At 44.1% G+C, this 24,772-nt stretch overlaps 2 long non-coding RNA genes across 7 annotated transcripts in view; one reads left to right on the top strand and one right to left on the bottom strand.

Moving 5' to 3' along the window:
• The window catches only part of LOC309856564, a 131,941-nt gene that overhangs the window by 46,169 nt on the left and 61,000 nt on the right, over positions 1-24,772 (top strand). The gene's annotated exons all lie outside the window — the stretch shown is intronic.
• LOC309856561 overlaps positions 16,865-24,772 on the bottom strand; it is an 11,472-nt gene continuing 3,564 nt past the window's right edge. Inside the window, exons 3-4 of one of the 4 annotated variants that reach the window (XR_014307270.1) lie at positions 23,807-24,029; positions 16,865-17,159 (exon numbers count right to left, since the gene is read on the bottom strand). This is a non-coding gene — a long non-coding RNA (uncharacterized lncRNA). Of the gene's footprint in view, positions 17,160-20,075; positions 20,404-23,806; positions 24,030-24,772 lie in introns of those variants that run through there. The other 3 variants (XR_014307271.1, XR_014307272.1, XR_014307273.1) reach the window with 3 other exon arrangements.

Here is a 24,772-nt window from a genome sequence, read left to right as displayed (position 1 = left end):
TCTGCGCTCAGCGGGGAGTCTGCTTGAGATTCTCTCTCCCTCTCCCTCGGCTCCCCCCCCACCCCCACTCACACACATGTGCTTTCTCTAAGTCAATCAATCAGTCTTTAAAAAAGAGTATACTGGTGGACTGAACAAGTGGAAGTGTTTGTAAGATCTCACTGAACATATAACTCTTCTTACTGACACAGATTTAAAGGCTGCAGTTTCTATAGCACGCACTGTCCTTGGACAACCAGGGATACCGTCCATCTGTCCTGGAGACTCTCTGCCTGCGGGTTCTCTCTCAGGCCCTACTGGTGGGGCAGACTGCAAGTGCTGGGTGTTAACCCCCTTGGTAGTACCCTTCAGCCAATATTGGATGGGATTTAATTGTGATGCTATGGCTTCCCTTGTGACGGGTAGGACGGTTATCCATATCATCTCCCAGAGGTCCCTAACAGGTCTGAGCCCCGCCTTCCCCTGTGATCATTAATGAGCCCTGTATCAACTCTTTCCCCTACCTGACTCCCCCACTTCCCAATTGGTACTTCCTGGGGTCACCTCCCAAATAAAGGACCTGCTCCCAAATGCTTGTCTTAGGGTTGGCCTCTGGGGGAACTCAGCCAAAGACACTTGAAAATAAATATTTACACATATTTTAATGCATACATAATATTTTATAGATGTTGGGAGAAGAAAATTTTTCATATACAACCTCCTCCCCAACATCAATAAAAAGGCAAATTGAGAAATGTGAGATTTAATATTCCACAGTGGGCTGTCAGCAGTTTCAAAGCCCAAAGATGTCTGATAAAACATGTAATTTATTCAACCTCATTTCCTATGATCCTCCAATATTTGCTTAACTGTATTAATACTGTGGGACTCATCTGCCTTAGTTGGAAGCCCTCTCCTTAAATTCTTTTTTAAAATTAACTAACAAAAACTTCTAACAAAAACCTTTGCCTCTGAAATGTGTATCATCCTATGTTGTTGTGCGTTCTGGAAGGGACGGATGGAAGGCATAGCCCCACATTTCTCATAGCATGAGATAAATTTTCCTTGTCACTTTTCTTACCACCCTGCCCACGCTTTATGAACCCGCCCCAGCCTTTCCTTAGCATCTAGCTACTCGCCAGAGAGAGAGAAGGAGAGAGAGAAGTTAACATTTTTCATCCGTGACTGAAGTTCTGCATTCCCCATGTCTGCAGGATGCTTTTCAAAATTTGGCCACAGCTACACAAACCAGCTCATTTCTCCTAGGAAAACCACCTCTGTCTGTTTTCTGGCTCATGGGCTGCTTTGACGTGCATCATATGTGTGTTTTTGAAGGAGCCACCAATTTTAAGAAAGAACGACAAGAAAGGGAGCTGTGGAGGTATTCAGGAACAGTTAATACCTGGGCCCTGCACTGCCCCGACACAATCCAAATAAAAGTCTTTTTTATAGGATTGGCAACGGGCGACAGTTCTTATAGCTCTGTTTTGGGAGACGCGCTTATGTGTTTCATGGAGGGAGTGTGGGAGAGAAGTAGGTGGTATGTTGGCAGAGAAGAGCCCCAATAAAGCTCTATTCCTGTCCATCCCTGTCATACCTCCCATGGCCCGTCTCAGACAGCTCTGAACACATGTCATGTAATGAATCACCCTAAAACTCAATGGCTTAAAACGAGAATTGACTTCTTACGTTAAGGGTCTGTGTGTTGGCTGGAGGTTAGCTGAACCAAATTGGGTTCAGCTGGGTTTGGCTCCAGGCTGCTGGCTGGATCCAGCTCTGCTCCTCTTGTCTCTTGTGTTCCTTGGCTCCGCAGAATATGTGTGGCATGTTCTCTTCATGCCTGGGAGGAATACAGGATAGAAAAGTCATGTTAAGCCCCTTCTCACGTCACATCCATTCATCTCATTGGTGCAAGTCAGTCACGCAGGGAAGCCTAAAGTCAAGGGACCAAGAAGGACTCCAACCACGATGGGGCCAAAGCAAGGTTATATATGTAGGTGTATAACAGCAGAATAGGGTGGAAAATGAAGCCAATGCTTCGGTCTATTGAATGTCCTTATTTGGACACGCCAGCACTATGGACAGGTCATCTATGATGCCACTACTGTGCCCTGTGTTCACATTTCTGACTTGGCCACTTAGTCTGAGAGGCCAAGGCCAGGCTTTTTTTTTTTTTTTTTTTTTTAACCTTTGGATCCCCAGGACCTAACAAAGTGCTTAGCACACAGGACCAAAGCAGCCTAATGTGAGCATGTAGTTGCTTAGTAAATGGGCTCTTGGAAAAGAACAGAATTGAATTGGAATGCCTTGAGGAAAGTCTTACAGGCTGTACCTTTTAGCCACCCATCAGACAGTGTCCCCTTAATACAGTGTATATAATATCCCTACGAGTTTCATTTGAATCTTCTTTACACTCACAGTAAGAGGCAATTTTAAATCATCTATCAACTAATCTTTCTTTTAAACAGGAGATATTTGAATGGCAACGTAAAAGAGTAATTGTGAATGTTGACTTTCCCAGTTTAATCTCATTGTTCGGTTTGGCCCCCAATTCTCTGTCTGTTCCCCTTTGGTGAGAACAATCATTCCTCATTCCTTATTAGTCAAAATTCTGAGGCTCATCCTTTTTGATGTTGTTAGATTGTTTCATTATGTCAATTTTTTTTCTCAGCCGTTATCTATCCCAGAATGCTTTGGTACCTGGTACAAAGGTTACGTATAATCCATCCACTCCCGTCAACTTTTATTTGCATAATGTATGTACCATTACAAGTGTAAAGGCTACATTTGATGAGAGCAGACTGTGTGATGGAAATCACATCCACGTGTGTGATTTCATTGTGTGACAACAAGAATGAGGATGGGGTGTACCAGGGACCTCCCCTAGCCAGGCAGTCTGATTCCGAGCCCACACATTTAACCATGAGCCTGTACTGCTGCTAGATCTTTGGTCTCCAGAATATTGGCAAGAGTGTGGATCACAGGCAAGAGACTTCAGCACAAGACCTCTCTTTCTGACTTCCTCTGTAACCATAGGAAAAGCTTCAGACCCTTGTGAGCCTCGGTTTCTTCTTTTGTAAGTGGGAGCTCGCAGTTCCCTCACTTGCCATGCAAGGGAGTTGTATGTAGAAATAATTCAGAGATGTCGCATCCTGCTCAAATTCTACGGGATCCTCATTGTATTCTCTTCAAGTGTTCCTTAAACTCCGGTACTGAGCCTCCTTTCATCAGAAGTGATTTTGCTTCTTTGTTTCCTCGCCACGTTTGCTGACAAGACACACTTGGTCTTCGGTCCTGAGAAATTTCATTTCCCTTGAGCCTTCCTATTTGTTTGTTGAACAAATGACACATCACTAGCTATGCCATATTCCCAGGCTTTCTTGATATTTCCTGATTAATTTCCCTCTTGTCCTCATGGCTCTACTGTTTGCCCAGGCTGTCCCCTTAGAAGAGCGGCAGATTGTGTCTGATTGTGTCTGCACTTGGCCAAAACCCAAATGGGAATTTGAGGGTTTCAGGTTTTTTTTTTTTAAGTTGATATTTTATCTAAATGGCCCCCAGTATTTATAATTTTGAAAAGATAACAGTCTCATTTAAAAACATTTCTTTGACCTAATTATTCAATCTAATAGTTAGTTTCTGTTTGGGGCTTTCATCCCTCAATTCCTGGGGATATAATGGTGAGACCCAGCAACACAGTCCCCGCCCCTTATGGTTTATAGTCTCACAGCAGGTGCACATGCACAAACGTGCACGTGTGGATGGTTGAATGGATGCTAAGTAGTTCCACTTAACTTGTGTTGGCCTAATAAGAAAACCACAAAGACAGACCTTATATGTTAATGAAGCATTTGTGCCGAATGCACATCGCTTGAGCAAAGGTTTCCTAGTAATTGGAAAATAATTTGCAAAGCACTGGGAAAATGTAGCCATTGTTTGACCTGTGGTTGTGTGGACATAATGTCCTCTCTCATACTTAGTGCCGGTTGCAGCTGAGTTTCAGGAAAACAATATTATCCATTATTTTAAATCAATGTTGTTAATTGGAATTGCTCTGCTGTTATAGTTCGAGTTCCACTAATTTGTAAATGTTTAAGGGCTTCCAAGATGCAGACAAGCTAAAATATGAGGAATCTGTGGTCTTACGTTTGCATGTAATGAGCACTCTTTTAATTAAATATTTTTATCCAAGAGCGTACACCCAAGAGAAAATTATTTCTTCGAAAAGGTCTGTATGTTACTCAAACTTGAAAAACACTAAGTTGCAGAGTCTTCTCTTAACCATCTCCAATAACGATGACAGTGAAGACATGTCCTTCCCCACCTCTGCCATCTTTATCTTCTATTATGTAAAATTATATTGTATTTAATATAGTTATCTATTACTAAGTAATAGATCTACACATGCATATTACTGTATATACATATTGTATATACGTGCATCCTCAGGTGTCACAGTACAGAAATCCAAAGCCCCAAATATGTGTATGGTACTTTGGGGGAATGCCATAAGAGACTTTTCATGGGAAATTGACTATGGCTTATCTTCTGGATTTAGATCCCCCATACATCATGTGGCTCAAGTCCATTTGCCTTTGTTTCAATATAAATGCTTTCTAGTGGGAATGTAAATTGCTAGAACCACTTTAGACCAGCTTGTCAATTTCCTATAAAATTAAACATAGCCTTAACTTAAGACTTGGAAACACACAAAGACTCGTACACAAATGTTCATAATGGTTTCATTCGTAACCGTCCCAACTTGAAACAACCTAAATGTTCATTAGCTTGAGAATGTTATTAAAAATTCTGCTATGTGTAGGGCACCTGGGTGGCTCAGTGTTTGACTCTTGATTTCCGCTCAGGTCATGATCTCAGTCTTATGAGATCGAGTCCATGTTGGGCTCCACGCTGGGCATGGAGTCTGCGTAAGATTCTCTCTCTCCCTCTGCCCTTCGGCCCCTCTCTCAAAAAATAAATTCTGCTGTGTTTGTACAATGGAATCCTATCTAACAATAAGAAGGAATGAACTGGTGCATAAAACAACATAGATGAATCTCAAGCTAGTTTGCTGAGCAAAAGTCAGACAACAAAAGGAAATACTCTATGATTCCATTTACATGAACCTCTGAAAAAAAAACAAATCTAACTTGTAGTGACAGGAAGAAGATTAGTGGTTTCCTGGGGCTAGAAGAAGTATTAACTGTGAAAGAGCATAAGGAAAATTTGGAAGATGATGAAAATATTCCATTTCTTGATTGTGGTGGTGTTTATACAGGTGTGTTCATTTGCTAAAACCCATGAACCGTGTGCTTAAAATTTTGTTTTATGTTGCTTCTATCTCTGGAAAACAGTTTCCAAATTAAAAAATAAACATATTTAAAATACTTGCCATCAAGACTGATGCCTTTGAAAGATACGCTACACTTACCCCTGTGGTCCATGCGCTACTGGCATTCCCCTGCCTTCCCTTGTTTCAGAAGCACAGACCTGGTGCTTACCTGTCTTTTCTCAAGTGATAAAACCAGTGGCCGAGATTGGTCTAGAACCCCTGCAATTTTGCCTCCTGCCCAGTTCCTGGATTTCTTAGCACCACCCTTGGAAATGGTTCCTGTGTTTTCCCGACTAATACCAACTCAGTCCTTCAACTGGCTGCCTTTGGGTCTAAGGTTGATATGTCCACCACTTCAACTGAGAGCTGGCATGCAAAGGGGGCTTGCATATGTGCATATGTTTAAGCCCAGATTTTTCATTAGACTAATAATTCATCTTAATTAATTTCTTACAATTGCCATCCCCTACCTGCTGTGTTTGGCGGGAGTCCTAGGACCCAGGGTAACTTACTCCAGTGTTCCTTGTGGTGGGCTTGTCTGTGAGTGCCGCTGTAATGGAGGCCATTCTGAGGTTCTTGTGCCTTGGTGTGGGAAGGTAAACTGCTCCAAGCATTGTGGGTCATCTTTTTCTTTGCTTGCTGTCTTCTTCAGCAGGGAGGGCTACTGACAGCTGAGGAGGCTGCCTCATTAGAATTTACTGAGTAAGCTGATTCTCCATATTTAACTGATGAGGGAATTCTAGCACCAAGGGGGTGGGGGAGAGGTTCATTCTGTCAGTTCCTTTCTTCTGGCTTTTCTGCCAGGGGAGGGAGTGGCTGGTAGACGATCTAAAATGGCCTGTATAGGAGATACTAGGAAACACCAAACCACTCTTCCACCAAGGAACAGCAAAAATGATTTCCAAAGATCTGCTCATTTCAACATGTCACACACACCAGGTCTTCCCTTTGAAGAAGGGGAACTACCCTTTATTCCCCTCGGAGAATAGAAAGTCTCTGCCAAGTAGACACCCCTTTACTCCTAACAGTTTGCTATGCACAGGAATTTGGGTCCTTCACTAAAAGGGATGGTGAAAGGAGGGAATGAATGTCCCATTAGGTCACACTGAGGCTTTAGCACTCTGCCTGTGATGGCACCATGGAAGGCTTCTTTCCATCATTGATTTGTCTGACATGTTGCACAGAGCAAGACCCGGGCTTCTGTTTTAGCTTCAAGCATTATAGGCTTCATAACTACAAGAGGTCTTCCAGACCATCCAGTCAGGGACGCCTGGCTGGCTCAGTCAGCAGGGCACATGAGTCTTGATCTCGGGGTTGTGAGTTCAAACCCCACGTTGAGTGTAGAGCTTACTTAAAAGAAATAATAAATAAATAAGAATTTTAAAAAAGACCATCCAGTCAAACCCCTTTGTTTGATGAAGGCAAAAGCCAAGAGGTGACATGAACGCCCTTTCCCTCACCCTAGTTGCAAAACCAAAGACCCTCTGAGGTCCCTTCTGATCCAAGATCCTAAAGACCACATTCTTAATATGGAAGGTTGACTCTCTCTGAAGTCACACCGCGATGATGCCAGGTTAGACTCTAAAGCAGATCAGTTGCTCCTTTGTTCTTAGCAAGGTTTGAGCTGAGTCATTTTATGGGGACAGTTCAGCCAACTGAAGAGCGTAAGGACACGTGCAAAATGATGTATTCATCCCAAAGGACATCGAGCTCTTGTCTCTGAATCTCGGAAGGGCTTTGCCCTGTGCTTACAGCTCTTTAGAACAGGATCTATTTTCTCTGAGATGACAGGAGGCATCAAATGATAGTTTCCTTCAGAAGAGGGAACTGACTAGCCTATGACAATCCAAGTTGAATCCAGCATTAAGAGAAGGTTGTTGGAGAGGCTAGTGAAAGGAAGAGTACAGGAGATTGCCTTTCTCTTTAAAAAAAAAAAAAAAGTCTTTCTTCTCCTTTAACTTTCTCTTTCATATTTTTCCCTTTTATTTTCAAACTGGAAAGAGAAGCATGTGTTAGTTGTGAAAATTCAGACAATAAAAGAATGCGTTCTCTACCAGTTATATATTGCTATGTAACAAACCACCCAAAACCTTAGTGGCTTAGAGAAACAGCATGTATTTTCTTTCAAATTTGCAATTTAGACAGGCACAGCCTGCCTCTTCACCTCCAGATGCCTGGGTCCTCAGCAGGGAATGGCTGGAAGGCCTAGGGGTTGGCTGAGCATTTCTCTCTCTTTCTTCCTATGGTCTCAAGGCTCTCCATGTGGTTGTTTCCTGTGTGCTTTCCAGCATGGTAGCCTCAAGACGGGCAGATTCCTTACATGGCCACCAGCTTCTGTGCAGCAAGCAACCACAGAGATCTGACATAGGCTGCAAGGTTGCTCATGACAGCCTTGGAAGTCCCAGAACATCACCTCCCCTACATGCTATCTGTCATGTAAGTCACAAAGCTGAGCCTAGATACAACAGGCAGGACATGGATGCTACCGCTCCATGGGAGGAGTCCAAAGAATGATTGGACCATCTTCAATCTACCAGATGATCACCCTTATGAAGGCTTAATCACATGCCCCACAAGTAACTTCCACTAACACTTAGGCATGCATTTGAGCATATATATTCTCTGAAAGTATGGAGACGACTATGCCAATGTGTGGGAATCGAGGCTGGGGGATGTGGGTTAGATTTTGTTTTTCTTTTGTTGGGATATGGTAAGTGGTGGGGGCCTTCTGTAATCCTGCCGTGGGCTCTTGCTTCTCTCAACCCTAAAGCCCAGCTTCGACAGTATGGTTCTCTCTGGAGTTTTATCTATGGCTGGGCACCACCTCCCCCCCCCCAAAAAAAAACCATGATGAGTATTCTCAGTGCTCTTCATGAGATATTGAGTATCTCAGAGAGTTACAGTCACACGGCATATCGTGCTTTGTCCTCCCAGCTGCCTTGTGAGGTCAGTACAATGGGTGTGCACTGTAACTAATATTATCAACTGATAATACTTCTAGCACCACTTTTCAGATGAGTTTAGAGATGTTAAGTAACTCACTGAGGTCTCTTAACTAGCACCTGGCAAACCCAGCTTCAGACTCTAGTCAGCCTGACACCCAAACCCATGCACCAAACCTCTTCCATGAATCCTCATTGTATAAAAGGAAACCCTAAAGGTCAGAAAGCTATCTTGCATGATTCATTTCCCAGAGTGGGTGCAACAGGCATGTAAGTTTGCCCATCTGATCCAGGTATTCTAGCACGTTATCCTTTCATCAACTGTGTTTTGCATTGCCTGTAACGACAGTCCATTGCAGCTTCAGCTTGTGGGAACGACTTCCGCAAGCTTAGTGTCTTGAGTTAGCTAAGTGAGATGGGAACATGACTGAGTGGAGAGAGGGCTGAAAAAAATCCAGTGGATTCTCTGGAGAACTAAAAGAGGAACTAAGGACCACCGGATCCTAAATTTGGAGTGGAACATATATAGTTTAGGAAATAGTTTAATTCAGCATAAACAGCAGCATGATTTCAAACCATCATGCCAGGGCGGTGGTTTCCTTTTGTTAGTTTCGGGTTTGGAGGGTACTACCTGTTCCATTGCTTCCCTTACGGCTATGAGACAGCTATGGATGCAGCATTGGGCTGATTTTAGAACAGGTCCCCCTTTATCTTTTGTTACCCATTTCTTTGTTGTGCTTTGACTTGATTTCTATATTCACGTGCTATCAGTTCCACTGAGATAAAAGCTGGACTGATCATCTCTCTACTGACAGGTCAAATCATCAAGATCAGGGAGCGTCTTAGAGATCTGCTTTGTTCTGTGTGGACTTTCCCAGCTGTGTTTCCATGGCCCTCGCTCTTTCTGTCCCTCTGCACTTTTGCTTCAATCCATGCAGGGCTGGAATAAAGCTCTCAGCATAGCCACAGTCTAGAAAGTCATGAGCGCAGCTAAGCCCTGCTGTGAAATGCTTTCCACAAAAATGTCTGCTGCTTCTGGATGGCTATACACAGCCTTGGCCAATGACTGTCTGCCATTGCTAAGATGGAATAAGTTTGGGGAGCTACATTGGGTTTTAAGAGAGAAAAGAAAAACTGTAGTCCAGAATACTGCCCAGAAGATTTTCCTTCATTATTCCTCAGTCCTTTTACCTATAGGTTCTTCATTTGTTGCTGCATTCATTCAGCAAATCTTTGGTGAGATCCTCTTCTATGCCAGAGACTAGCTGAATAGATATCAGACATGCAAGTTCAAATAGGAAATTTGCTCTTTTGCTCTCCTTGTCTCTTCTTGCTGCCTGTTTTTACAGAAGTCACCTGACTCTGAATCTGCCATTATATGATGAAATTCATTCTAAATTTCCATTCCTCTTCTTAAAAGTTTTTATTAGTATTTCAACTCTAGCTGCTCCTTATTCATATTATCCTTCACTTTCATTACCATGTCTATTTATTCTTGGTATCTTTTTAATCACTTTCAGGATCTTTATTTTATATTCTTCTCCAGATGTTTCTATTATTTCCTGGGAGCAGGCAATATTCTCCCTCTTTATTGCAGCTGCCAACTATCCCTTATGGTAATTCATTTCCTTGTGTAGCTGGTCTTTGTTTTTTGTTTGTTTGTTTTAGTTGTGAGACTGTCTTTAACTTTTGTTTCCTTTTGCCGAGGTCCTTGTAGTATTCAGAGTGATTTCACACTGACTTTTGCCAAGGCCATAGGGTCTCCCAGGCTCTGGACCAATTCTTATGTTGACCCTTCAGTTTGGGCTTTCTGTAACTCGAACTTCACCACTACAAGGAATGGAGGCTTGGGTTCTTGACTTTTTCATAGGTGTCTTTTTTTTTTTGTTTTAGTTTACCTGCATAAAGACCAAACAGACAGCAAGTTTCCTTATCGCTTTAACAAGACAGTGGACAGTGTGATTGTATTAGTCTTAGTGGATGGGAATGATTTCTGAGGCTTCTAGCTTCTGTGTGTGGGAGAGTGTCAGAGTCCTCATCTCAGTCCCCAGTGGCCTATATCTGGGCTGAAGCTTCTGGGGGATTCCATGGTGCCAGTGTGAATTTATTGCTCTGACTTTCATTTCCCTTTGCTAATAGAGAATTTGGGGGTTTCTCATTCTTTTCAACAAAGCTTTGCACTTTTTTTTTCAACCTGGGGAGGAATAGTGTCATATTTTTATCTAGACTTTCTATGTGTTTTATCAGAAAAGTTTTTCTTTAAGTTGATAATATTTTAAAACCTATTTTGAGTAGCTGTAATATTCCAGGCATGGTACCTGTTTGTATATTGTCATCTCTTGAAGCTTGTGTCCTTTTCCCAACATGTTTCATTAGAAAGGACAGATTGGAAGATGGGGTGGTCAGTGATGCTGGAGGCAGATGCAATGACACCGGAGGATAGAACTGATAGCTGACAGGACCAAAGGAGTGAGAAAGGAAGCTATGGAAGCCAAGAACAGAAACAGAAAGCATAATGTCCTGGAACAAAATAGTGTGAACGAACCAAGTAACACAGTTGTTTCACACGAGAGCATCATTTTCTTACAACACAACATGACAGCTGGCATGTGCAAGGATGCCCCGTCGAGGAATTTCCACATTGTAGAAAGTCTATCTGCTCTTGCCACCATGTGTTAAAGCATTTTGTTATTGGGTACCAGCCACACAAGGATTGTGAAAGATCGCATGACTAGGAGTGTGGGAATGGGGATTGGGTGTAACGGTGGTAGAGAAACTTGACTGGGTCACTGGGGAGAACATAGATAGCAATGGTCCTGTCAAGAACCATTCAGTGGATGTGGGTTGGTTTTAATCATATCTGTTCTACAGATGAACTGAGACCTAGATGTTTCCCATTACATGGAAACTGGAATTGCATGGGAGACTCAATAGGGATGTCGAGGGTTTTAAAATGAGAAGAGATGGAATTAGAAGTGAATAAGGACAGTGATGTGAGAGGGAGCCCAGGGCAACCTTGGGGATTCCCAGGAACATGGCAAAGCTGTCAATAAAGTCTCAGGCTGCCAGCAAAGCCTGGGCTGGTAGCATAAAATAATAGTCAAGAGGCCAAGCTTCACCTGAGGCCAGAAGCAGCCTTGGCAATTTGCACATGAACTCTGTTCAGGCAACCGGAATGAGAGAGACAGAAGGGGCCAGTGGGGAAGGGAAGAATTCCAGGGTCCAGAGAATCACTGATCTCAGGGTAGCAAAGATGATACCTGCCAAGGCATTGGCAGCCATCCAGGACAGTGCCTTCCTTGGCTGGGGCAAGGACCAGAGGAGGACACTCTGGTTGCTGCAGAAGACACAGGTGGTGCTATTCTGAGACTAAGAGGTGTCTGGGGAGAGTGCCGAGCTTCCTACCCAGACAGAAGTGAAGGGACAGTGGCCCTGAGACGTAAGGTGGTGATCCAGGTGGGTTGGATCTAGCTTAACTTTGAAAATGGGTGAAGATTGGTTCTAGAAACTTCCTTTACTATACCAACTTCATCTCACAGGGTCCTCTCTGCCTCTCCTTAGCTCTGTTCTCTCAATTTCTCTCTGGCTATGTTAAACTCCTCCCCATCCCCACCACCTCACTGGAACTGTCTTTTCTAACATTACCGATGGAAGCCAAACCCAGGGGAAATGTCTCGGTGCTCATCTTCTTTGACACTGTGCTGAGATTGACAGTGGAACTGAAGTGGGTTGAGGAGAGAATGGGAAGTGAAGGTGTGGGGAAGATAAAGGTGTTCTCTGTATTTTCTTCAGAAAGAGCACAAAAGGTTTTTTTCTACCAGCATTTGGAGAACTGACACCTCATGGACCCTGAGGTTTTGAGTTTTGCTTGTCTTTAGGTGGGGCCATTTCCATCCTGAAAACCTGTCCAGGTGGGAGAAGTGAGAAATATGGGGGTGGGTAACCCTTCCTTCTGGTGAGGACAGGACTCAGAGACCACAAACATAAGTTTACTCCACCTCCTCAGACCCCAGCTGATATGAAATAGTACCGATTATTTCTCTTTATATAAATTAGCTCTCAAAATTTTTGTCTCTTACCTTACGAAGCAATAAAATCGATCTACATCATTGAGTGGAAGTCAGATTAAGTTGTGAGTTATTTTGGCTTTCAACTCTCAACTCTGACACTTAAGGTTAACTGCAGGACAGTTGAAAGTTGAATATGTGAGTTGACAGGGCAATTGCACTGAGACCTTTCAGTTTGTATATTTACATCAATCCAAAATGATTTTTAATAGCCAGAAAGACCGAAAACAATCAACGTAGCTATCAACAGGTGAACGGATAAACAAAATGTAATAATTCATACAATGGAATTCTACTGAACAATAAAAAGGAATGAGCACTGATAAGCACAACAGCATAGATGGATTCTAAAAATGTTATGTTGACTGACAGAAAACTTGCAGAAGAGTGAATATGGTATGATTCCATTTACAGGACTCTTTAGAATATATAAAATTAATCTATGGTGGTTAAAAAAAAAAAAGCACAATGGTTGCCTCTGATTGTTAGGGGCAGGGATTTACTGGGAAGGGGTATGAGGGAACTTTCTGGTTGATGGCCACGCTCTTTATCTTGATTGGATTTGGCTTGCACTGTTTTATGTCTTTGCTGGAATTTGTCAAGTACTAACTGAAGATATGTATGTGTGTTTCATTATCTATAAATTTAATCTCAAGAAGCAAAAACACCAAATATTGAACAACCAACCATTAATGACACAAGTATGGATGTATTTGGGAGGTAGTGAACTGACATCTGTAACTCCCTTTTTAAAAATTTAAATTCAATTAATTAACATTGAGTGTATTCCTAGTTTCAGAGGTAGAGTTCAGTGATTCATCAATCTTATATAGTACCCAGTGCTCATTATATCATGTGCCCTCCTTAAGGTAAAAATACGATGGCCAGACAGATGGATGAAGGGCTAGATATGTAATAAAGCAACTGTAGCAAAATGTTAATTGTCGAACCTAGGTGTTGGGTATATGGATGTTCACTGTAAAATTCCTCCTGCCTTTCTGTTTTTGAAAACGATTTCATGTTAAAGAGAAACAAGTCAACCAACTGAAAACAAGCCTCCTCTGGGGAACAGCTTGTGTCTGGAATTCTGAGCCCATCTCTGGTTGAGTTGCCATCATTGCTAGGCTCAAGGCTGTATCTTCTGCCCCCTTTATCCCTCCATCATCCTTATAGCCTAGGTGATTCTTTCCAACCACCCCAGGCTGCCTCCTTAAGCCAATTTTTATCACTGAGCCTGCCTGTGGGTCATCTGTCCTGCCTGTCCTTCTTCCAGTGGTGTTGTATATAACTTACAAACACATAATTGTTCCACTGAAAATATTAGGACTGCGATATTTCCCCAGAAGCTGCCGATGATCACTCTTGATTGCGTAAAGAGAGATATGGGGACTTAGAGCCTGACAAATTGGCAAACATTACTCCCACTCCCCTCCTTTCTTGCCCTCTGCTCTGAACTCTATTGACTTTGTAATGACACGATCTTTCACCTCCCCAAATTGTATTGTAAAACCAGAAAGCATACATTCTCTAGAATTGACATTCCTGTCCCATGACCTCATTTGGCCAGAGGTTCAGCTCCGATAGGCCTGGAGGTTCACATCCCCCTGCGTGGGCTGCGCTGACACGGCATGACCCGTGACCTTCCCACCATTGCAATCTCTTGCACATGGACATTACACAGAATGCCAAGTGTAGGTCAAAAGACGCTGCCAGGAAAACATAGAAAAAAAAAAAAAACAAACACCAAAAACAAAAACAAAAAACAACAAAAAATCTTCCTTCTTCTCCAGGCTTGTCAGATTGAAAACAGAATGCTGCATTTGATATTTTTCCATTGCTGTCTTAAACCTTTTGTGCAGGGAGATGAGGCATAAATAAATAAACACATAAGTAAATCTTTATTTGGAGGCAGGGAACTTTAAGTTAACCCCTGCCTTAGCACATAAAGTTGTTTCCATCGAGCGATGTGATTGAGATGGAGGATGCTAATTTATTTGATCTAATCTGCACCGAGTTCGCTAGGAAAGGAAGCTGATGGCCCCCATCTCAGTTTCCAAGGTAATCAGGAGGCATTTGTGCCGGCAGTTAAATGTGGCCTGGAGTCCCTCTCATCTCGAGGGTCAGAGGTGACCTGGGGAGCAGAGGCAGGTTTTAGCAAGGAGGGCCAAACCTGTTTGCAGTAAGATCTGAGAACAGACATAAGCCCTGCTTCTGCAGCTGGGCTATTTGTATTCCTTCATCCCACAAGGCTGTACTGAGCACCTACTATGTGCTGGGCAGTCTTCCTGGGCTCAGGTGCTTTTGCCTTGTCTGCTGTGGTCTCTGCTTTCACCAGGCGGTTTGGCAATTCTGCTGGGCTTCCCGCAATGGGCTGTGTTTTGTTCCTTTCCTCCTAGCAGTTTTTTCCCCCACTCTGTTGTCTCCCTGGGTGAGCTAGCAGGCCCCTCACGGTTGGTTAATTGCAGATTTTCTGTGACCACAACCAGAGCACAGAAATGGTCCCAGTGACAGACCATGAAAGGTGGCGAGAGCAGCAGCTGCAGGCACGGGCTCCTGCCAGTTGGCAGCTGCTAACTTGAAAAGCCAGGCAGGACCCAACGGTGCCAATCCAAGAGATGCCAGGCTCTGGAAAGATATGAACTTTCTTTGCTGTAACCTTGGTTTTTGCATAACCACCCGCAGTTGGCCAGTCAGCTGCCCTCATCAGGCCCAGGAGTCGCTGGCTAACGGAGATGGTGGGTGGTGTCCATTCTGTTGGCTCACCTGGGTCAAAGGCCTCCAGCTGACTCATTGATCCCAGTTTGTGGGCAGAGGCTAGGAGCCTGCAGCCCTGTGATTAAGCCTGAAGTCTCCTTATGGCCAGAATCCCCAGGTGAGAATCCTTTTCTCCTCCGTCCTATTTTCCCATCTCCTTTTTCCTGCTTCTCTACTCTAGACTCCCCCACAAAAGCCCATTGACAGTGAGACAAAGGGCAATCATGAGCTGGCTGCTGATTACAAGGAGAGAAGGGCTTAGAATTCCTCCTTCACATGCCGAAACAAAGTTCTATAAAAGCTGGTGCCCCTTCTTTTCCCTAGGCATCTGTGTGCATTTGCATATGTGCTAGTGTGTGCATATGTGTTTGCATGAGGAATGACTTCAAGGTTGTGGGAGAAAGAAGAGCAATTCAGCGTCAAATAATAGTCACCATGAAACATCAGAAGCCCTGGGAGTGGAAGGATGCTATTTGTATCAGCCGGCTTCTGGTGTGTAACAAATCAACCCAACCTGAGTGGCTTAAAGCAACAATCATTTTTCTGCTTATGATTTTGTGGCTTCTTCTTTGAGTTTGATGATCTGAGATGGTCCCATTCAAATGTTAGGAGCCTCAGTGGGGATGGCTGAGATAGCCGGGGTTGCTCAAGCCTCTTGGTCCACATGGTTCCTCACTTTCCGGTGGGCTGCCCTGGGCTTCTTCACCTGGCAATGGCAGTGTTCCCAGTGGTGAGAAAGGGCAAGCCTCCATATGCAAGTATTCCTCATGGCTTTGCTTGCAGCATATTTGCCAATATCCCGTTGGCCAAAGCAGTCAAGTGACCATGCTTAGAATTCAGTGGGTGGATAAAAGGACTCAATTTCTTGATGGGAGAAGCTGCAAAGAATGTGTGGCCATTTATCAATAACCTTTAGCACTGGAATGATGACATAGGGAACAAGCAGAGGTTTAAGAAATGGAAGACACAGCCAAATCACAGCTCATCTTCACTGCCAGGCAAACTTCGGCAATCAGCTACCTCTCCTGAATCTGTTTCCTCAGCTAAATATGGGGAAAATAACCACACCTACCTCACCAGATGAGATGAGATCTTTCACCGATTCTTTTTTTATAATAAACATGTACTGATCCTATGTGCTAGGCCCAGGCCATGGCAGGCATGGGATATATAGTAAATGTCATGGTCTCACCCTCATCACAATGTCAATAAAATGGATATTATTCATAAAAATATCTTGAAAACTACAAGTCATGGTGTACATTGTCAGTACAGAGTGTTACATCCTGGCAACTCGTCTTCCTTTCCCCCTCTTTCTTCCTTCATGGCATTTCCTCTGCTACCACTCCTGGTCCGCTATGGAAACAGAAAGGCCAACCTTCCCTGGGAAGGCCAGAGCCCTATGTTACAAGGTTGTGGACAGGGTCTGGACTGGCTCCACCCTGCTTCTGGGAGTTGACTTATCCATCATTGTCATGTAGGGGAGGTGACTGGTTTGTTGAGCCTGACTGGGGAGAGCACCATAGATCACTGAAAGCTGAGAAGACACGAGAGATGATGTAGTCTGGTTTGTTCATCTTATCGGTGAGCAAACTGAGGCCTCAAGAGGTGACAGGGCTTACACAAGGTCACACAGCTAGTCAGTGCTCATACCAGGACTCCTAATGACATCGATCCCCATGGCTTTCTGTTTGTGTGTGTCTCCCTTTTATTTTCTGGCTACTTTTCTTTTTCAAATCACCACTACACACACACACACACACACACACACACACACACACACGGGAGGCTTTTTAAAAAAACTATTTTATTTGAATTTATTTGAGAGTGAGAGCATGAGGGCGAGCAGGGGAAAGGGGAGAGGGAGACAAGCAGATTCCCGCTCAGCAGGAAGCCTGACATGGCGCTCAATCCCACAACGCTGAGATCACGACATCAGCAGAAACCAAGACTCGGACGCTCAACCAACTGTGCCAGCCAGGCACCCCCATATAGGCTTTTAATAGAAAGAGATAATGAATGGAATCTTCTCCTCTTTATCTTCCATGGGAATAGGAAAAATATTTTTCATTTAGCTCTCCACATCTAAACAACATAAAAGAAGTAAAACAAATATTAGTGGACCAAAATTTATATATGCCTTTGGCTTAGCACTTGTGAATTTCTTTCATCTACTCTTCACTATAAGAGGAGGATGGTGGGGGAGTTTGGCCAGCTATCTGAATGTTGATGTGAAAGCTGTGGCAACCAAGGAAGGTCCAGAGAGGTTGAATGAGTTGTGTGAGGTCACAGGATGGGCCTGGTGGTCCAGAGTGGGTCTGGGACTGTGTTTTCTCCACACAATGGTCCAGCTGAGGATAGCTGGCCACTCGCTACACAGCGGTTCCTTCTATATATTATGAGGGAAGTTTCTGGTGGCCAAAATGAACAAAAATTTGCTCAAGAATTATACTGAGGAGCATCTGGGTGGCTCAGTGGGTTAAGCGTCTGCTTTCAGCTCAGGTCATGATCTCAGGGTCCTGGGATCGAGCCCTACATCGGGCTCCCTGATCGTCAGGGAGCCTGCTTCCCCCTCTCTCTCTGGCTGCCTACTTGTGATCTCTCTCTCTGTCAAATACATAGATAAAATCTTTAAAAAAAATTAATTATTAAAAAAGAAAAAAAAAAAGAATTGTACCAAGTAGGTGAAATAATTCTGGAATGGGTATGCCTGAGCTGCTGTTGAAACCTGCCCAGATAAATGTAAATGACTCTAGAAACAAATGGTATATGTAATTACAAACAGAAAAAACAAAAGTATTTAGGGTCACAGAAAACTCCCTTTTTGTTTTTATCAGCTACACACCCTGGATCTGTCCTTCTTATTTAAATTTATCATTGACACATATTTTTGAGAAAAATCCTGGTATTTTACAGAATTTTCCTCAATACTGCGCAAAATAACTGAAGGTGCCAACCTTCTGAGTTGCCCTCTAGAAAGAACAGCTTGAAACAATACAGAGGAAAACAGTCAAATCAACTCTGAATCATCTGGAAGATAGAACTGCTCCTAAGGTCTCCTTTCAAAGTGAAGGTATTTGTGCTTCAGTATTTGATGATTCATTTACGCAATGGGTTTTTTGACCTGCGCAGAGCTGGGGTCTCTAACATCCATTGCTTTTATAACAACTTCTAAACGAATTGTTCATTCTGTCTTGAGATTTAGACACACACAGCCCATTCCAGGGCACCCAGAACAATCTTAGTCGAGATTATAAACCTAAGCTAGAATCATCTATGACTACCCTTCGTAACGGTCAAGTTCAACTGTACTGAGTATCAACTATGTGTTCACAGTACTGTTTCACATGGATTATTTTATTTAATCCTCTTGACAGCTGTACAGCCTGTTCCTATGTTACATGCATCTGCATCTTGCCGAGAAAGACAATGAGGCTAAGGCAGACTAATGACTTGTCTGACTACACAGCAATGCGGGCTATGAAGTTGAATGAGGTCAACTCATTTCGGAGTCTCATTCTTCACCACTGTTGTTTTAGAGCCATGGGAAAGAGAAGTAGGAACCAATCATATCTTTGTATATACCAATTTCCTGAGCTCTTTCTTTTGGGAAATAATGATATATTTTTTTTCATTCCAAATGTTGGCCATCCTAACCTAACACTTGGCATTTGGGAATGGCAGATATCACTTCTAGATCACAGAGAGGAAGAATTTAGCTTGGCAGGTTCCTGCCTAACTTCAGCACTGGAGAAGCAACAATTTCTTGAAACAAAAGGCCACTGATGGTGTGGGCTGAATAAGACCTTGTTGCCTCACTAATTCAGTCTTTCTCAGGCTCTAATGGTCTCTATCCCCTAGGGGCTGGGTCTTACTAAACCGGGGAGCTCTGATTCAATGGTCCTGGGTGGGGCCCAGGTTCTGCATTTCTAGTAAGCTCCTAGGGGAGGCCAATGCTGTTGGTCAGTGGGCCACGCTGGGCTTTAGTAAACCCCTACATCCTTCAGTTAAATCTATCTGTGCCTCAGTTTCCTCCTCCAAATTCAATTTGGTTGATTGAATTCAATCAAATGAGCAGAGTTAATAATAATATCTGTTTCAAAGGACTGTAGTGTATTAATGGAGATGAAGTATTTGAAACAGGCTTGGCGTACGGTAAGCACTCCATAAGAGCTAGTTATCACTATCATTATTCCTTTACACTCTCCCATTTGTCTTTCTGAATTTCATACCAGCTTATCCCCACAGGCCATATATTAACAGCTAACTCAGATTTCAAACAGTATTATCCTGCCTCTTCCCCTCTGATATTGGCACATCAGTGAAGCAGTGAATCAAGGCAGCCCTCCGACCTCTCACCTTGCTGCTGCTCCTCCCCAGGTGTTCACGGAACTGGCGAAACTTAGAGTCAGAGTGGGCTTAGGGGGTCAGTTACTTCCACCTAATAGGAGGGTTCTCATATCACACTGGCACCTAAGTCAGAGATCTGGGCAGAGGGAGGGAGGAAGAGGATGGAGTCCTCCACGGAGAGAGATACAGGATGGTCAGAGCACTCCCCTCCCTGCTCTCTGCCCACTTCTGCCCACCATGCTGGGACATCCCTGGGAAATCACTGTGCCCCAGGAGCCCTTGCTTCCAGCCCAGCAAACTGCCTCCCCTCTGGGCAGCTCTAAGAGCTCCCAGGCAGGGGTCTCCAGAGCGGGGCATAATCATGCTAGAGGGTGTCAAGCCAGTTCAATGGGGTGGAAGCAGAAAATAATGAAACATATCTTAGTATATATTTCTTTACTTAAAACACACACACACACAAAGAAATCAAGCAAATCAAATATCTCATACATATGTTGGCTTAAGGGCATATACATAATTTCTGTATAAGTCTACACCTAGAAGTGTAAGGACCTAAAGTGTTTTACCATCCAAGTAGTTCAGAGATTGTGTCTAGAGATGAATTTGCCCCTTCATGGGTGAAAATAAAAAACCACTCTGTGGCAGTGATAATTCCAGGGCTGACCAGCCTTTTATTGTCTTCCGAAGTCCCAAAAAGAGCTTTGTGCTTGCTCCTTTGCACTGATGAAGGGTCGTGGAACTAGTTCTGGTCAGTACAATGTGGGGGAGGTGGCCCACTTGGCTCCCAGGTAGGGCCCCTCGAGTAACTGGTGAGGTCCTTCCCTTGCTCCCAGTCTTTTCCGGTCAGCTGGTGGGGACAGATGGTCCCTGGGGCTCCAGGGGAAGATGGAGCCAACAGTGGAAGGTTCCTGGGTCTGACCTAGGTGGGAGGAGTACTCCCAGGAAAGCAGCCCACCTAGGAACATCTGTGATGGACTTCCTGGGGGGCAGAAAGCAAACATTGGTTGTTTTAAGGCACTGAGATGTTGGGGGGTGGGGGTTGTTGCTGTCATATATTCTAGCCCACCCTGGCCAATCCCATTTTCTTCATAGCTCACTCTCCTCCCCCAGCTCTGCTGCTTGGGCATCTCATTGGCCCTGGCTGAAGACCTTCTGGATCCTGAACATATAACATTTAACTCCTTAGAGTTAAGGAGCACAGAATCGAAGTCATGAGATGAAACTCTGAAGCCAGAAGGCTTGGGTTCTTGCTCTTGTTTTTATTAACAGCATGATCTTTTGAGAAGGCATTTTGCCTCTTTCTCACTTTATTTCCTTATTTCAGTTAAGAGATATTAGCGATTTTTATATGGTTCTTGGAAGAATCAAATGAGAAAATCCTTGCCAAGCAAGTTAGCACTGCACCCGGCACAGAGTAAATGCTTGATAAATGTTAACTTTTGCTATTTCTATTATTGCAACTGCAAGGTTCTTTTCCTTCTGCAGCCATAAAGCCTTTCTCAAATTAAAAAGATGAGGGGCACCTGGGTGGCTCAGTGGGTTAAAGCCTCTGCCTTCAGTTCAGGTCATGATCCCAGGGTTCTGGGATCGAGCCCCACATCAGGCTCTCTGCTCAGTGTGGAGCCTGCTTCCTCCTCTCTCCCTCTCTGCCTGCCTCTCTGCCTACTTCTGTCAAATAAATAAATAAAAATCTTTAAAAATAAAAAGATAAATATGGTTACCCTCCTCCTGCCTGTGTCACCTTTGCCCCACTGACTCCCCCACCCCTCGGGCTCCAGGTAGCTGGAGAGGTAGAACTGGTCTGGCTGGAGGGACCCCCCTCAACCGTCCCCAGCCCCCGATCCTGCAAGCCAGAGATCCATGGGACATTCCTGAAGGGCTTTTGTTACTCCGGTCTCTTGTCTCCTGGCTGGCTCAATAGTGTCATAATCAAGGCATAAAATCCCAACAGAGGCCTAATGGGAGGTTCCTCTGCCTTTCCAGGACCTGTAGAGCTGCGGGGAACTTAACAAGGCAGCCTCTGCCATTACTGGAGAGGCCCATAAAGAAATGTTCTGTGTATTCAATGGAAAACTGTCTCCTTCTTAACCCAGAATATGCTTACCATTAGCCCAAGTCTTCTCTCAAGCTGTAGCATGCATCGCAGCCCTCCGGAGTGCTCCTCAAAGCAGCCCCAGGTCCCATCCCAGAATTTCTGGTTTGGTGGGTCTGCGGTGGGACCGGAGCAACAGTGTGAGTTCCCAGGTGTTGCAGTTGCTGCTGGTCTGGGGACCATACTTGAAGTAGCTTTATATTAGTCCATTTGGCAGCCTTTCACATATTTAAAGACAGAGAGTGGGTCCTCCCTGCTTCTTACCCAATTAACTCTTCTCCAGGTTAAACATGTAAGGAGTCCACCCTCCCCTTTCCTTATCCTGTGTCAGACTTTGTCCCTAGTTGGGAGTTTGCAAAGATGGAGAATACCTAAACCATGTCCTCCAGGAGCTTATAATCATGTGGAAAATAGAAAGGAATCCGCTATAATGTGACCACAGTAAGTATTCACTCCATGCCTGCCGTGTGTTATAATTGTTCTTGAAGGCTGGTGATTGACCAGTGAACAGGATGGCAGAGTCCTTACCTCCTAGAGTCCTCTGGCCAGTGGGAGAGACTGAGCAGGGAGCAGGACCTGATAGCCCAGGGTTATCTGAGTGTGGAGAGGAAAAGCCATGTGGCTGGAGTGTAGGGGAAGGCTTCCTGGGGGAGGGGTTGCCTATTGCCCACAGTAAAATGGAAATAAAGCAGGTATAGTGATTCAGGCAGAGGGGAGAGATGGCGCTGGAGCCGAGTGCCATTCAAGATTGGCAAGAAGCACTGTGTGGCCAAAAAGAGGCTGCACGTGGGGCCCCGTGGGATGAGCGTGGGCTGGAGCAAGGATGGTGAGAAGTGGGGTGGGACATGGAGGGACTGCCATTTCCCTGGGGGAAAGTAGAAAGAGAGAAGCAATATTCCCAGAGGCAGAGCTGAAGATCTGTCTGTGATGGTCAGGCAAATGAATAGTTCACCAGGGTTTGAAACAGAAACATTTTTTTATAGGAAGTGATCCAGAAGGTCAGGAGAATCCGGTAGAGGGGAAGTAGAAGAAAGGCGAGCATTCAGAGGATTGATTTTTCGACAGAGAAAGCCTCTCCCTTTGCAGAGAAAAGGGCAAAAGCCAAGATTCACCAATAGGAAGACAGCATCCTGAACCCTGTACTTGGCAAGAACATAAAAGGATTTCTGTTGTTATCTTTTGTGAACTAGACATTGAAGATTGAGTATGGTACAACACATCGTAGACTGGAAGTAATGATGGGTGCATCATTTCACAGTTTGAAATTACTTTCACTGCCATCATTTGTTCATTCAACAAACATGTATGGTGTGCCAGGTTGTGTGGATACTCATCATCCTCCCAGTACTTTTATATCGACCCTCTTTGGGCATCTTCCTTGCCTTCTATTGATGTGAATAATCAGGAGTGATCTTAATTTCCTTTCTAATTCAGCCAGGCCAAGGGGAAATCCTCCATTAGCATTCCTTCCCCTTGGCGATGCCTGAGTGGTTAGCTGGTGGTGGTTAGTCAATCCTGTTGGTTAAGGAACTAAGCAAAGAGGGTAAGGTCACAATTTTGATCCTCAGGGGCTGATTTACCTGTGTACCTGTGTAGACTGTCCCTCTCTCTCTACCCCCAATGTATATGCTTCCTCCCCCGTCAAGGCCTTCGTCCAATTTTTTTTTTTTTTTTTTACTCTACCAAAAGGCATGTCACTCCAACCCCCTGGTTACTGAGATTCAATGTCATTTCCTCCACAAAGCTTTAATTGCCTCTGAGTTGGTCAGGTGCCTCAGCTTACCTTTCCACAGTGCTCTGTACTTCTCTAGTGTGGCATTTATTCGCATTTATTTTTTTATACTGATTAATGTCTGGCTCCTTGTGTGAGTTACAGTCATGTTTAGCCGTAAGTAATAAAAAAAACTTGGCTGATGGTAGTTTAATGGGGGTTTATTTATCTCCCCAAATAAGAGAGGCTATTCAGCACCATTCTTACAGCTCAATAATGCCACACCAGACTCAGGCTCCTTTTCTCCTCTTTCTCTGCTGTCTATAGCAAGTACATTTTGTCCTTATGTTTACAAGATGACTGCTGCTACTCAGGCATAGCATCTGTATTCCATCCAGAAAGAAGGGAGAAGGGGAAAAGGGAGTGTCCATTGACTACTCTTTATGTCCCATGGGCAGAACTGGGTCCCATGACAACTTCTAGCTGCAAAGGAGTCCAAAGAGTTGAGCTGTTATTGCTGGTGAGCTCTCATAATGTACAGAATAGAGAGAAAGGGTAAGCCAATTAAACTGCACTGACCTTTCATGCCTTCCATGCTCCTTTACTGAGCTTCCAGAACAAAGACAGTGGGGACTGTTTCCTTTGTTCACCATGGTAGGTCTACCTTGTACAGAACTGTTCCATTCGAGGCGCCTGGTAAGCATTTTCTTAAATATCAATAGATGAATTTTTACAGAGCGAAATCTCCCATTTTAGGTCTTAAGCGGGAACAGAAGACAGAAGGATCAATGCCATCTTGCTCCTACGGGTAAAAGAACTTAAAACAGACAACATCAGGGGCCCCACTTGCCCCTACACTGCCTTTGCATGAATTAGGAAGAGGTGCCCACCCCTTCCTCAAGACACATTACTGCCATCTACTGGAAAATTATCTTACTAAAATGATAAATTTACCACATCTACAAGGTCAACAGTGCCTCCACAGATGGGCTGAGGCCATTTGCAGAACAACCCGCGTGGCCACGTGTGGCCACCTCGCAGGAAATACGAGTGCATGTCACTGGTAGGGTGGATGTGGTCAGTGAGGAAGCCATCACATTTGTCTCCCAAAGCAGAGGAGGGAGTTCTTCCTGGAGAGCAGTGCTGCACATTTTACTAGGGCCGATGGGAGCTTGCCATATGTAAACACTTAGTATACTGAAGCCTCAGGGGTATGGAGAAAAGAAGACCAGAAGGGGTGTTCGACTTCTGCTCTTCATTTCCCCCTCTATAATATTGTGAGGGCCACTTAATCCTCCTCTATGTCAGTTTCTGCATCTCTAAATTGGGGGCAAGCACTCCTGCCTCAAGAGATGTGTTTGCTTATCCAGTGAGATAATGTACATGAAAAGTTCTGGGAATCTGCCCAGCATCCGGAAAGTGTCCTCTATTGCTAGCATTGAGAGCTGACAGGAAGTAAATCTTGAGTGACTGACCATTCAATTCTCATTTCTACCACTCTTCAGCCACATGACTTTGGGCATGTTACTTCATTTCTCTGGGGCT

This window comes from Mustela nivalis (genome assembly GCF_964662115.1).
Source record: "Mustela nivalis genome assembly, chromosome: X".
Classification (NCBI taxonomy): domain Eukaryota; kingdom Metazoa; phylum Chordata; class Mammalia; order Carnivora; family Mustelidae; genus Mustela; species Mustela nivalis.
This window is presented reverse-complemented; position numbering and strand designations above follow the sequence as displayed.